This window comes from Neopelma chrysocephalum, unplaced genomic scaffold, assembly GCF_003984885.1.
Source record: "Neopelma chrysocephalum unplaced genomic scaffold, ASM398488v2 Primary Assembly neopelma1_25, whole genome shotgun sequence".
Classification (NCBI taxonomy): domain Eukaryota; kingdom Metazoa; phylum Chordata; class Aves; order Passeriformes; family Pipridae; genus Neopelma; species Neopelma chrysocephalum.
Window position 1 is genome coordinate 43357548 of NW_020897694.1, and position 15343 is coordinate 43372890.

Below are 15343 nucleotides of genomic sequence, written 5' to 3' on the forward strand. Positions count from 1 at the left end.
TGATTGATAGGGAGCTATAGATACATACATAGAAACTTACTAGGATGTTTACCCATTATTTTTTTTTCTCAAAAGAAGTATCTTTTAATAAATGAACACATAGAAATCCCAAAAATCTTTCAAGAAATAATAATAGGTACCAGGGTAATGACAATAGAGTGAAGGCTCATTTTGACTTTTAATGCTCAGTAAGTAACTCTCTAACAGATTTCCATTAAAAGATGTCTTTAAAGAGCTGACCATTTTAATATATGATAGACAATATTATCTATTTATTTTACAGATTGTTTCCTCCCAACTAATTTTCATAAGAAAGATTCCCCACCTATCCCTTCATTGGAGAAAGAAATAGATTGATTTACAACGGATTTACAAATGCCGGAAAAAAGTTGTTGACTATGCCTGTAATGATTTAGTTTCAGTTTCATCAAAAACTTTATAGAAATACTTTCAGCAGTGGAATTGTAGAGCATGAAAACATTACTTTAGGTCATAGTACAAGCCAAAGTTCAGGAACTCCAAACCTTTCACCTTTCTTTTTGTCCATGATTTGAAAAAACTCAGGCCATAGTGAGGACATTTCTGTCATCCCATTCCATCTGTGTTTTCTGCATTTTACTTAATTGCAGAGTGTATCCAAAGAAGAGTTGCAGTAATGTAAAGGAGGGGGGGAGGAAAGAAGTGGTGGCACTTTTTTGAATGATTTTTATGGTTACACAAATACTTCTGTTTATAGCATGAAGCTGAGCCAGAAGGTCAGGAGTCAGTCTAGGTCGGATATCAGGAAAAGGTTTTTCACCCACAGGGTGGTTGAGCCCTGGAATGCTCAGGGAAGTAGTCACAGCACCAAGGCTATCTGAGATAAAGAAGCATTTGGACAATGTTCTCAGGCACGTGGTGGGGTTCTTGGTGTGTCCAGGAGTTGTACTTGATGATCATGATGGGTCTCTTCCAACTCAGAATATTCTATGATTCTACAGTAAGATAGAACGGCTTATGTGCATTTACAGTGTGTGTCCTCAACCAATGAATTGAAAATGCATTTTAGCAGCCACAAACTAGCAAAAAACAGGGAAGCCAGAATTACAAATTATTCCATGTGTACCTCTGCTATGCCAGAAGGATATGGGGAGACAAATATATTACTGTGACAACTCTCCAGCATCAGAGAATCCCCCTTTACTGAACTAATCCTACAGTGTCTGTTGAAATGACTTCATGGCTTTAATATACTGGGAAATTAAGACCAATGTGAGTCTGGAGATTTGGAACAGTAAAATCTTTCCATATGGAAAAGCTTCTATGATTTATCAGCTTCTCTCAAGCAACACACACTATTTTTTCAAGAGAAAAAAAAGAAAAACAAACAAAAAACAAACTTTCCATAAAAGAGATGGAAGTAAGGGAAAAAAATGGCAAATGGGAAAAAGAGGACACTTTGTGTTTAGATTTTTCATTTAGATCTTCATTCCACATTTTCATTTGAGGTATGTGATTTAAAGCTTCATTTCAGTAAAAGGGGTCATTAGGGAGAAGGGATTTTCTCAGAGATGCTCAGGATGGTTTGATCATCATTCAAATACTGATGAACTAAGAGTGTTTATTCACCCACAAAGAGAATATTTTGGCATTCACACTGTTCTTAAAAAAAATTAAAAATAGAGCCCTTTGAACATAGGAATGAGTGCAGCAAGGCTAGCAAATGAGATATTAGTTTGCATTGCTAGAAGTAGCTATTTTAGATGGCATGCATCTTTGACATGTTTTGAATAGACTGAAGTTTGAATTTTGAATTTGAAACTTGAAATTTCTTTTAATTTCTTCCATGGGATAAGCTTACATTCCTCTGAGGAGTGCAATGCTGAAATGTGCTCACATCCAAAGTTATTGCAAATTAAATCTAGCGGGAGTAAGTCCTGTGTGAATCATACAACTAACAGCATATGTGCATGCATTTGTGCATGTCTGTGTTGTGATTTAACCCCAACCACCAACCAAGTACCACTGAGCTGCTCGCCCACTCCCCCACCAGTGGGATCAGGGAGAGAATCAGAAGGGTAAAAGCCAGAAAACTTGGGGGTTGAGATAAAGACAGCTTAATAGGAAAAGCAAAAGTCACTCATGCAAACTAAGCAAAAAAAGGAATTAATTCACTGCTTCCCATGGTTAGGCAGGTGTTCAGCCATCCCCAGGAGAGCAAGGCCCCATCATGCATAATGGTGATTTGGGAAGACAAACTCCATTACTTCAAATACCCCCCCCACACACTTCTTCCTTCTTTCCCCAGCTTTATAGATTGTGCATGATGTCATATGGTATGGAACATTCCTTTGGCCAGTTTGGCCCAGCTGCCCTGGCTGTGACTCCTCTCAACTTCCCATGCACCCCCAGTCTCCTCACCAATGTTCCAGTACAAAAGGCAGAAAAGGTCTTGGCTCTGTGCTAGCCCTGCTCAGCAATAACAAAACATCTCTATATTATCAACCCTGTGTTTAGCACAAATCCAAAACACAGATCTATATTAGCCACTATGTAAAGAATTAATTCCATCCCAGCCAAAACCAGAACAGTCTGAAAAATCTTATATTTCTGTCTTGCACTGAGATTCTGTTCTGAAACAATGCATATTAAAGACTGTATTTTTTGATAGATGCTTTTGACAAATGTTGAATTCAACTCATCTAATAGACCAAAGTTCAAACTATTGCTCTGTACACAAAGAAAGAAATCCACCATGTATTCCTCTTTATTATTGAGTAATAAATAATAAAAGGACATTCAAACCTCTTGGACTTGTTAAAACATGTATAGAATAGTTTTAACAGACTTGAATAGCACCATGGCTTGTATAACCTGAAGTACATTTCAGGGAGAGTATATTAGTCACCAAACAAATGGAAAGAAAGTAAACCCCTCTCATATTACTTGATGTGGGTGAGTTGCCATGTGAGTGAGTTGTTGCTCATCTTCGCTACTGCTTCAATAAAACTTCATTTTATAAAGTGTTGTCAGATTCCATCACTGTTTGGACCACACCCCACTGAACACAGTGACTGAGAATATATATACATATTAAAAGACTTCCTCTTTCCATGATGTACTTACATTTTAAATTGAGTCAAATGCTGGGAGAACGTAATTTTCAAATCTAAACCCCCATATTCTCTTTGTAGGGAACATTATTTTATCTTGCTATGGTAATATATGCATTTATGGGTAATCAGATAGCAATGTATATCTAGCTTCATCATTTTCATTCATGTTTAGATCACTGCTACAGTTACAGCTGTGGGATGATTACAATGGAAGGGTAATTTAGACATATTTGTGGTAACAGTCATGGTTGAACCACCACCACCAACTAAGTATTGTGCATCTGTTTGCTTACTCCCCCTGCTCCCTGGTGGGATAGAGAGAAGAATCAGAAAAATATAAAAACTGTAGAGTTTGATAAGAATGGCTAAATAATTGAATTAAAATTAAATTTACTAATATTTAGTAAAATTAAATAAATACTAATACTAATAATACTAGTAGCAATGAAAAGGAGAGAGAAAGAAACAGAACCCAAGACAGACGAGTGGTGCACAATACAATTGGTCACCACCCCCTGAACAAAGTCCAGCCATCCCATAGGAGTTATTGGCTCCTCCTGGCCTAATCTCCTCAGTTTATATACTGAGCATGACATTCTGTAGAATAGAATATCCCTTTCTTCAGTTCAAGGCAACTGAAATGGCAATGTTCCCTGTTGGCTTCTTGCGCAGATCCTCACTGGCAGAGCATGAGACACTGAAAACTCCTTGACTTAGTGTAAGTGCTGCTCAACAACAATTAAAACATCAGTGTGTTATCAACATTATTCTCATACTGAATCCAAACCACTGCACTGTACCAGCTACTAAGAAGAAAATTATTCCAAGCCAAACTCAGGACAATAACTTTGCACTAAAAACTCAATAAGCACTCAAACAACAAATGTGTAGTCACCTTAAAAATCACTGAAACTAGAATAAATAATTTAATGTTAGCTTGGATACATTGGCACAATGCTTCAGACACAGGGGTGTAAAAAGGAATATCCTTTATACATAGTTTATAATCACGACCACTAATATTGATCTAATTGACCTGAAAGCCTTGGGAAGAAGGAGCTGAATGTTTCCAAATGAAATATTACTCTGTTACAAAGATATGGATCAGAAGTCTTAAGTTTAAAGGAGAAAGCGCATACAGAAACAGTACGAAAATCAGAGAAATTAGTAATATGGTTTAGGTTATTAAAAAAAAGCTAGCAAGAGTCATTAAATATAAAAATATGCTGCACATTTTACCAATAAGCTGAAATAACCTATAAAAATGACTAGAGCTATTCTTGTTTCTATCGTATAATGTTAACAAATACAGATTGATGAATTCTATTTCTCATGATGAAAACAACTATATTGGCTGTAATGGTCAATCGTTAAAGGCACCATTCATCAGGTTTGAATTCTAAGGTCCAGCTGCCATTATATCTGACAGAGCAGATACATTATAGAGACCACATATATATATATATATATATACACACATATATATTCTGCAGCTTTGGGAGAGAAATGAGGATGCGGTCAGCAGGAGGAGCCACAGCATCAGAGGGGAAATGGTACTCATGAAAATAAAATACGCTTGCAGGCTGTGTTAGTTTTTGTCCAGAAAGAGCAGTGCTGGAGGTAGGTGAGAAGGAGAAATGAGCTGTAGTGGCTGCAAAAAGCCTGATCTGATGAGAGTCTGACAGGCATTTTGTTTTCAGATTCATTCTTTTTCAAGAGAGAGAAAGAGAGAGAGAAAGAGATGGAAAAGTGAAATTAAATTCAAAATGTTTCTCTTCAAGGAAATATGGGCATGTCAATATTTGTTTTCCTCGCATTTGAGTATTACCAAAGGGAAAAAAAGGGCCAGAAGGAAAGGGACAGAAAACAAAGTGTTACTGGCATCACCCACTCCTGTATGGTGGAGGTGTATCAATGAAGAAATGCAATCCTTTCTGTGGAGCAGGGGAATTTCAACGTGATTATAGAGCAGGCAAAATGTAGTTAATAACTATACCAGATGGAGCTTCATCTGCTGGGGATTCACTTTAGAAATGGAGAACTTATTGGTAAATATGGGCTATGTCTTTTCAAATTTAAGATCTTGGAAAACACTGACATCTAGTTTTGATGTTTAGCCAGGAGAGACAGTTATCTTGAGGGATAAGGTGATAGGAATGTTAATTTGAGCAGAGGCATTGAAAGTTATTTGCATGTTAATCAAGTCAGCATTTGCAAAGTCTCCAAATTCACTGTACATCAGCTGAAGTTCTCACATAAACAAGAACAGGCTTCTGCCTCATGAATTCTTGAGTACAGAGACATACAAAACTGAATTATTTTTAATATAATCTTTCACTTTGGCATTGACAAACAAAAGGAAGTTGGGTCCTTGAGTAAAAGATGGATCCTATCCTTAGATATGACAGTGTTTCTGGGAACAGTAACACTTTCCAAAAAAAAACAAAAACGAAAAAAAACAAACATACAAAGTAAAGCATAGAGAAATTACTGAAATCAGCTTTTTTCGCAATACAGTTTAGCAATAGATGTTAGTGTGCTGACAGAAAAAGGCACTAGAAAAGTGGAAAAAAACCCAGAAATCATTATGACCAATAGGATTGGATTGTTTGAGAGTATCAGACTCAGTCCCAAGAGTCATAAATATACCTTTGGCTTTCACTGAAAGGGCCTGGGAGGAGCTCTGGAGCAGTGGAGGTTTAGATAGAATATTAGAAAAAATTTCCTCACTGAGAGGATTCTCAAGCATTGGAACAGGCTGCCCAGGGCAGTGGTTGAGTCATCATCCCTGGAGCTATTTAAAAGACGTGTAGATGTTTTAGTGCTGGATTAATGGTTGGACTTGATGATCTTAAAGGTCTTTTCCAACCTAGATGGTCCTTTGATTCTGACTTGGTTGCTGTAATACACATACCAATAGAACTGGAGTGTACTGTAGATACTGTCATAAGAGACCTACACTGTTAGATTGGTTGGGACCCTTGGATCCTTGCTGTTGTCAACACTGTTCCCCTGTTCCTAGGTTATCTTGGAAACACAACACAGCTCTGGAATGGCATATTCCTGTGGTGCCACAGGCAATTGCTGCAATCACCTTGTGTAGTAACGTATGATCTGAAATTTGCTTGACGTGAGAGGTATTGGGTGGGTAGTGATTCCTGTTCTAAAACCCATGAATATATGCCTAAATCAAAGCCCAGGCCATCAAGTTCAAATTGCAAAAAGGTGGACTCGGGTGAACAGGGACTCCGGCAACCTCTAGATGTGTCAGGTCTACATCTGAAAACTTGGCCATTATGTGCAATGTCTTGTGCTTAGGCTGTAGCTTTAACAAAGCACTCAAAATTACTTTTGATATCCTTACAGGAAGGACTATTATTTCAACTCTCCACTGTTTTCTTGATTAATTTTTCAGAACAAGTCACACGTATTTATTAGTCACAAAGCCTGAAGTCAGTGAGCACTACTGTGGTTTTCATCATCTTCTGTCAAAAATGCTACAAAAAAGAAAATGTTACTTTAATCTGAACAGCCTGAAAAGCACAGATGCAGCCAGGTATCACCTGCCTGGGTGATAACCAGAGGCTGGCTATAGCCAGTGATAGATGACGACTAAGAGACTGCAACAAGTACTGCTTTCTCATAAAATCCCCTGCCTATCTCTCAGCAGGCCTGTGCCTTATCAGCAGGCCTGTGCCTGTGCCTGATCCTACATCTCAGAGCATGCAAAGTGTGCTCTCATTTTGTGTCATATGCAATATGCCACTAGTAGTCTTCAGCTAAGCCACACATTACCTCAGAAATTTCAGAAAATTACATGCAAAGCAGTAATTTTGTCATAAAGTCACAGGGCATATCACTTAGGGCCATGATGTGCAGTGTGGATGCAGCCAGTCTGACTGACATGAAGCACAAACCACTTTCTACCTCTCAGTCTCTAGACCTAGGCTCTCTCCATGTGGTAGATAGGGATGCAGACATGATGTACCACTTGTGAACATCTATATTAAAAAAAAAAAAAAAGTTATTTATCCATGCAGGATAGCCCCACTAATTTTCCATCATTTGCTTTAGCAGATCATGTTTTTCTTTTTACTGAATGCTGCAAAGAGAAGATCACTTGGTGATGCCTAAACTTCTACATACTTAGTAATTTAACAATTTAGCTTAAAAACTCAAATTCCTCTAGGTGTAGTTCTAGGTGTAAACATTAGGAGATAGGTTTTCTTCATGGTCATAAAGAATTAGTTGTTTCTGTTGCAAATGAAAGATAAAAGGGCTGATTAATGTAGAGGAAATAAAGTAAAAAAAGGAAAAGAATCAATGAGCAGGCAAAAATCAATTAAAAAAATGAGAAACGACAATGCTAAAGCAGTATATACGTAGATAATATTTATCCAGAGCTTCTGGAGCTCTTCACAGGTTTGTAGTACAAGACCAAATGCTTCATTGATGATTTGTTTTTTTTATTTCTGACATGCATATTGGAACTTGGAATCTTTGAAAAAAGGTGAATAAAATTTACTTGGTGTGACAAGTGTAGTGGATTGATAACAACTCCTTTCTACAAAACACTATCTATAAATGATGGCCTGAACAGACTTTGTATTTTCTGATTTGAAATGAGTCATATTATTAGAATTTTTTATGATTGTTTTACTCCATAATTATTTAATAGTTCCTCTCTTTCTCTTTCCACATGCAAGTATATCCATTTATATGTCTATATCTATAGCTGTACTTAAACAGAAATATCTGGAAGGTGAGTTTCTTCAAGATAAAAAAACCCTAAAATCAGGTCTATAATAAAATTTTTTATATACATGTTTTAAATACTGTCATTTTCCTATGACTGATCTTGTGAATTACGATAGTCTGGGTGTTTGAAAGATGCTACCAATAGTCTGAGACTTCTACATGGCTTCACTGGCTTGAAAAACAGAGAAAGATATTAACTCTTTTCCTTTTAGGTAGCTAAGTAATTTTTAATAAATGGTAACAAAAACCCCCAAGCAAACAAACAAACAAACAAACAAACAAAAATGTCCCCCCACACCAAAATAGGGGAAAGGAGAATTTGTGTAAGTTGGTTTATAGGTTAGTCATTAAATTTTTGCAAGTACATTAAGTCTTCAATATTTTGTACATGAACAGAAATTCAGTCAAGATATAGAACTTAATATGAATTTTTTGAGCAGCTCAAGAGATTTTTAATTAGTTATTGATGGATACTGGTGAAAGCTTAAGAGGAATAAACAATGCATCAAAACACGCCTGCTCTTTCTCACTATGATAAAGGTTAGTCCTTTCGAAAAGATATGAATGTAATCTGGCTAAAACATATTCAAGTGCAAATGTTCCCATACGTAAAGAAAAGATAATGATGATTTATAAGACAGTATTCAGAACAAATATATACATAATATGAGAGACAAATACAGTTAATAGTAAATAAAAATAGGTTCTTATTGAGTGTTACAAATAATTCATGTTCCTATATCTTTCTTCATTTCTTTTTAATAGAGTCTGTATCTTTTTTAAATATCCCAAACTTATTAAAAAATGAGCCAAGAGAATTGATGATGCACATGTCTGTAGGGAAGGATAAAAAGAGTCTATTCTGGGGTACTGAGAGAAGTTGATATGGATGCCTTAGGGAAAAATGTATGAAGAAGGAGTTACAAATCTGAATGTTACTAGTTTGCAGATTTAGGATGTGTTTAGTAAAAAAGCCCTATAAACTAATTTTTCCTTAAAGAAAAAAGGAGTCTGGATATCACTGAGATTTTGGCCAGAGTAGAGCGGGACATAAACAGATGTGGCAAGTATATTGCCAAGTCTAGGGCATATGCCAAATTTTACTCTTTTACTTATTGACCAAAAAGTAGGAAATGTTTCTTCTTAAACATTTCTTCTTAGTGTTTCATCTAAAATGGCTTGTCAATATGTCCCACAGTGTACCTTGTGTCTTGGATATGAGCCACTGAGATGGGAGGTTTTTGTATGTTTCCAGTCTGTATCCACACAATGTTGTCAAAATACAAATATGCATATAAAAAAGAAATGTCTTCAATGTCTCACTGTCATTGTGCGCCCACAATATAGATTTTAATTTTTTTATTTTAAGTCTCTTGAAATAATACAGAATATGAAAAGGAAACCGGAAAGACTAAGTAGGAAATGAGGAAGGAGGAAATGCATGTAAGGCGCTTTTGTGTGAATGGACAGATTAGTGCATAGTGGCATAAATGCCAGATGATGTAAGGCTGCTGTGTGAAGTTTTATATCCTCACCCCAGATGTTTCCCAATTGACTACAGAAATATGCCTCTTACATTCACTATCTGTCTTAATGGAGCCAGACAAATGGTACTAAACACAACTTTCTCAATTTTTTGAAAGTTTGTGTGTGTGTAGGTTCCCTCCAGTGATCAGTTGCTTCAAGACATTTTTTTTTCCTGAGTGATGAATTCACTTACAAAGCTCCAAAGTGCATAAAGATATTACATTTCAAAAATCATGTGTGTCATATTTGTCCGCTCCCTCACATCAGAGAAAGGAAATGAAAAGAGCTTATATTCAAAGATACAGAAAATTAAAAAGTGCTTACTCACACCTTTCAATTTTCTACATGTAATAAGATACAAAGTTAAGGTCTATAAAAGTGTTATGCATATTTTATGTGAATTAAGCTAGAACAGAAGATATATTGGAAGAGACAAAAGGTTCAAAGATGTAAGATGATTTTCTCCTTTTCTCATTCTAATTTCTAATTTCTGATCTTAATTTTCTAACTCTTTTTTCATAGTTCCATGGGCTGGCTTTTATCTCTGCATGTCACGAAAACTTCTCAGACCTAATTTATATTTTCAACATATGGAAAGTCTTGAAAAAGGGAATCCATTTTAGCTAGTATTTCTGAGCATATAGTACTGCTGATTTCATCTTTAGATCAGGCATTCACATAAACAAGTCTTGTATCTTTTTCTGAAACCAGTATATGCTGTGTTATTAAAATATAATGCTCAGGGAATATATATTTGCTGATCTCATAGCAGCAGCATTCAATTCATAGGTTAAAAGGAATGGAAATCTTTGACAGGGAAATCAATAGTAAAAAATATATAAGAAACTATATTTTATGAATCATCACTTTTATAAAAGATAAACTTTTCTCTTTGTTTCTACATTCCTAGAATTTGAAATTTGGTACTTATAAATAACCTTGGAATCATTGTTTGAAAATGAAGAGTTATTCCCAAACTATTCAAGCATTAAAAAGTCTCCAACCTTGTTAATATGTGTTAACTTTACATGTGCAATATCGCACGGCTGGAGCCTAAATATATTACAGAAATTCTGTATTTTCTGAAAATATAGATGTACCAAAGAAGCCACAAAAGTAAAAATCTGCACAACAGTAAGTAATTTTGCTAGTGTATATAAACGCTTTAGTTTTCAGAGTATACAAAGAAATTCTGAGTGAAACCTTTTATGCGTGGATACAATGACAGAAAAGAAATTACAAATTCTTCACAAACTGAGGTGGAAAATTGGGGTGCATTCTGTTCAATTTTTATTGTACTATGCTATTGTGTAGGGTTTACTGAGAATAAAATAAAATAATATATTTCAATCCAAGCCAAAGTAGTCCACTCCATTCTGCAGAGCCAGATTGATTCTCGGTGAACCTCTTTAAGTGGGCAAAACAGTCATCACAGCCAGCCTTTGGGAGTCAGGACAGGGAAATCTAGGTTTCCCTTCTTTTTAATACGTTTGGATGCGAAAGAAGAGACCAGTGGCTGATAAGTTTATCTGTCTGTGAGTTTTACATGTGGGTGTTAGCCATGCCTTCTGAATGTGAATTGCCATAGACAAGGAAACATGCTTTGAGACTGCACTGTGAGCAGCGGTGTGCCACTGTGTCTGGGTGCTGCTGCCCCAGCATCGGCTCCGCTGTTGAAGGGCCAGATGCTCGCAGTGAGACGCAACCCATCCACCTCAGCCTTTCACCACTTCACAAGTCCTTTTGAGCTTTATGAGCATTAAAGTAGGTCTCACGCTGATAACAAAGGTTAAGGCAATCATCTCTTTCCCTTTGCAGATAAGGACTTGAAAACTGCCTTTGCAGTCTCTCTCTTCTGTGCTGCACAGAGACATTTCTGCAGCCTGCGATTTCTCTTGGTTTAAGCAGTATTTATCAAATGGAAACATATGTATACAGTAGGTAAGTAAATATTTGCACTTTGAAGAGGAGCTTGCTTCCCTTTTGTTTTGTTGCTGGTATTCCTTAGCAGAAGTGTTTTTAAAATATACATAGGAAAAGAAACACGATAAAGGAGCTTAATCATTTCAGCTCCCATTGAACCATAAAACAAATGAATTCTTAATCATGTTGCTTTATGCTTACTCGTAGTCCCTACTGAGAGAAGGATAGAAGAGCCTGAATTTGGATGGTGTTGTATTTTTCCTAATTACTGTTTATGTATACTAAGGTTGTAAAATACCTTTGGGAATAGCTTTTAAAAAATTAGGAAAATCTAGTAAATTTCCAAAGCAGAATGAACTAGACCTCAACTAACTTGGGCACATTTAATTTATACTTTGCAAACCACCCATATTTTTAAAAAAAGGTTTCATTTTTTTGTGAGTTTTTTTTTGTTTGTTTGGTTGGTTGGTGGTTTTGTGGTTGTTTTTTTTTCCCCCTAATGTATGTATAACTGTTCAAGAGCTTTTCCCACAATTTGTGGTAACACTTGTGAGACTATGCTTTTGTTCTTCTCTGACTTTCCCTCCAACACATTGTTCTTTTCTTTCTTCCTCTCTTGAACCATGGGTTATTTTTAAAACTTCATCACAAGCAACAAGCACCAAACTCCAAGTAAAATATAGGGAGTAAATGAACTAAATAACAAGCATAAATAATTTCACCTGTATTAACCTTAAATACGAGGGATTGGATCCTGAGATGTCATTTTTTCAACAGAATAAGCTCCCCTAAAATGAACTACAGTGTTTTAAATAATTACCAAATGTATAACTTAACAATCGGTGTTAATCACTGTTCCATTATTCACCTCAAACAGTGGTCCAATACTACTTTTTAAAACTTGGAAATTTATCAACATCTTTTGCTATCTTGACAATGCATCTCTAGTCCATCTTGCTCAAAATGTTAGTCTTCCTTGCAAGCTTTGGAAAATCCTACTCTGTGCAATTAGATAAAAAATCAAGAGTAATTTGAAGGTACAGGCAAAGAGTCAGCCTAATTTATTTTTTTTCAGCACACCGAAGGGCCCCTAACTAACTTTCTGCTTAAGGTGGACTGCAGGAAATTTTGTAGAATTTATTTATGCATTGTGTTAAGGTGAAAAATGGAAAGGACTATCTAATTTTCTCTGGTACACTTTAGAAATCAGGCAATAGTCAAATCTACTTAGTACACTTTTTGAGCTCCTGTCAGTTTTAATTTAGTCAAAGGTATAATTGGGTTAGCATTTACATGAGATGAGACTGCAGGTGGAGGTATCTAATTGAATACAGATGAGCTGAACAGGATTTTACAGCTTTCTTCCCTGATGATGTCTACTCTTACATTACTCTGATTATGAATTACGATAAAACCAGAGACTGAACCTGAGTAAACCTATACAGTGAATAAAATTCTATTCTGTAAATGTAATCACATCCACAAAAAAAACCAACCAACCAACCAACCAAAAACCAAAAAACAAGCAACAAAAAAACCCACCCAAATCTCCCCCCAAAAAACAAACTAACAAAAAAACCCCACAACCCCCCCCCAAAAAAAAACAGGAGAAGAAAATTTAACAATTTTTGACATTGACATTCTGAAAACTGATTTAAACTACATCAATGAAATAAGTCTTTTGCCATTATATTCGCAGACCCCATGGGAAAGATAGTTCTATGCTATTGTTATACTGATAAAGGTTCTTAAATGTAGAAAAGCTTATGTAAAAACCAATGAAGTACCTTGACATTTTTCATTACTTTGTACATACATGCATGCAAAATTTACAAACCATTCTTAATTTATTTGCCAAAATGCTTTTGGTAACAGCAGAGTGAGTCAAGCAGGAAATAAACTTTAAGAATCCATTTTTAAAAGGGAAGTCTAACACAGTGCATATTGCTTTAGGTGTATATTGCTGTCTTTCTGAAACAGACATTTGAATAAAATCATGTTTCAGAAACTCACCACATACATAGGGCACTAGCAGTTATGACTTACCCTGCTGCTTATGTTGCTAACTCATCCTATTCCCATCCCTTGCACTGTGCCATCTTATTGTACATTTTTTACTTTAGCTTATGAAAAGTAATATAGAGAACTAATGTGACTCTTTCAGTCAGTTAAGGAAACAACTTTCTCACTCAAATCATACAAACAAAATGATGAAGGTACCTGTCCCAATGTACATACGGTTTTCCCCTTGCATAAGCAGAAAATTGATGTTAATTTGTCTTCCCCTGAAAGATTTTAATCCTAACCTTCTTTTCCTCCAGCTCATTATACCATTAGTGCCATCTGGTTTTAAGATAAACCTGCAGGCTGGAAGCCTCAATAGCACAGCAATATACACAGTTCTGTGCAAAACAGAAATTAATAGGTCTGTTGGATATATATACTGATAATCCCAGCTAATAACAAACTCATATGTACAGTGGGTGAGTCTTACATATTTAGAGGAGTGACAAATAAATGAGAGCCACAAAGTAATTCAGTGTTGGAGTCTGTATCTATCCTACCTCACGGTGCTTTCAGGCAGATGCTACCTCTACTTAGCAACATAAACCTCCAAGGTTCAAGACTCTTTCAGAGACAGAAATTGCCTCAGTTGATGTCCTCTCAAAACAGTACTTATTATCCCAGTATTTCCCTCTTTGTGTCTTGGGCACTTCCATCTTAGAGCTGGTGATGGTCTGGACAACCATCATCCTGCATAGTCTTGATCTTCTGGTTGAAAGGAATTTCTGCATTTGCTGACACTATAATGTGTTTCCTGTGTCTTGTGGTGAGTGAGCTCCTTTGACATCAGACTCTACCCTCATACAGACACCATACACTCCTGAAGTTACCACATTTTAACTGCAGTTTCCTTTTTAGATTATTTTGCTATTGGTGAGTGAGAGAATAAAAAAATGATGTGGCAGGGAGTTTTTTTGGGTTTTTTTTGATAGAAATAAGGTCTCATTACTAAAGTATTTAAAATCTCATACTAGACTATTACTGCCTCCTCGCAGGAACAGTGATTTGACACATGATGTATAAAGAAGTAATGGAAAGCTATGAGAGAGTTTCACTGCCTCACTGAGACCATGGCTTTACTATTGACTTGCCCAGATTGCCCTTTTTGGGCTATACATCATACAAGTTGTATGCACAGAGACATCAAACTGTTCCAACTGTATAAATGTGCAATTTATTAAACAATGCAGACATAGAAGCGCAAAGCTCCTAATTTTTATTTTATTGGTTTTTAAATTTTCTGATACAGAAAACAACTATATCCCAGATCTGTGGTGGAGTTTCTGATTGACACATTTGACCAAGCTATGAATGATGGGCTATAGGACCTCATGCATTCTTTTGGAAGGCCTTGCCTCCAGTAGGACTGTGATTCTGTGATTCCCTCTAGATTTTATAAGTCTGTCAATACTTATGTTGCAAAAAAATTGAAAAAAGAAGCTTCTGTCAACTAGAAATCACATCACAGAAAAAATAGAAGTATTTTAAACTTTTTTCTATTTGAAATACAATATGAAGATGCTTTGATATCTACACATAAAACTAGTAAGAATTTATACAGGGTTCTGTCAAAATGAAATAATAAAGGCATAGAGCTACTTAGAAGATTTTTATTCCCGTTAAAAAATCCATATGTAATGCAGGAAATTTATGTGGACACAAACCCCCAATAGCCATGTCTGTTGTAAATTCCCAAAGGGAAAGATTATAAAATGCATCTGATAAATTGTTTGTATGGGAATGATTGATGAGGCAAAGATTTAAAAAAACCCAACTTCCTATGCCATACCGCTACATTGTTTCTTTAACTTCTCTTCTGAAACTATTTTGATGATAGATTTTCCCCGGTAAATAGCACATCAATACATGCTATTTTAGATGGAATGAATGTTTCTCTCCATACTATAGAACAATCTCTTATTGTATCTTGAAGTAGTAGGTAAAAGCATATATGCATTTATTTCTCATATAGATGA

General features: G+C 35.8%; 1 long non-coding RNA gene across 1 annotated transcript; it reads left to right on the forward strand.

Moving 5' to 3' along the window:
* Positions 1-6123: 6123 nt before the first annotated feature.
* Positions 6124-14922, forward strand: LOC113963798. Its single transcript, XR_003532958.1, has 3 exons — positions 6124-6239; positions 11199-11321; positions 14617-14922. It is a non-coding gene; the product is annotated as an uncharacterized LOC113963798 (long non-coding RNA).
* The last annotated feature ends 421 nt before the right edge of the window (positions 14923-15343 follow it).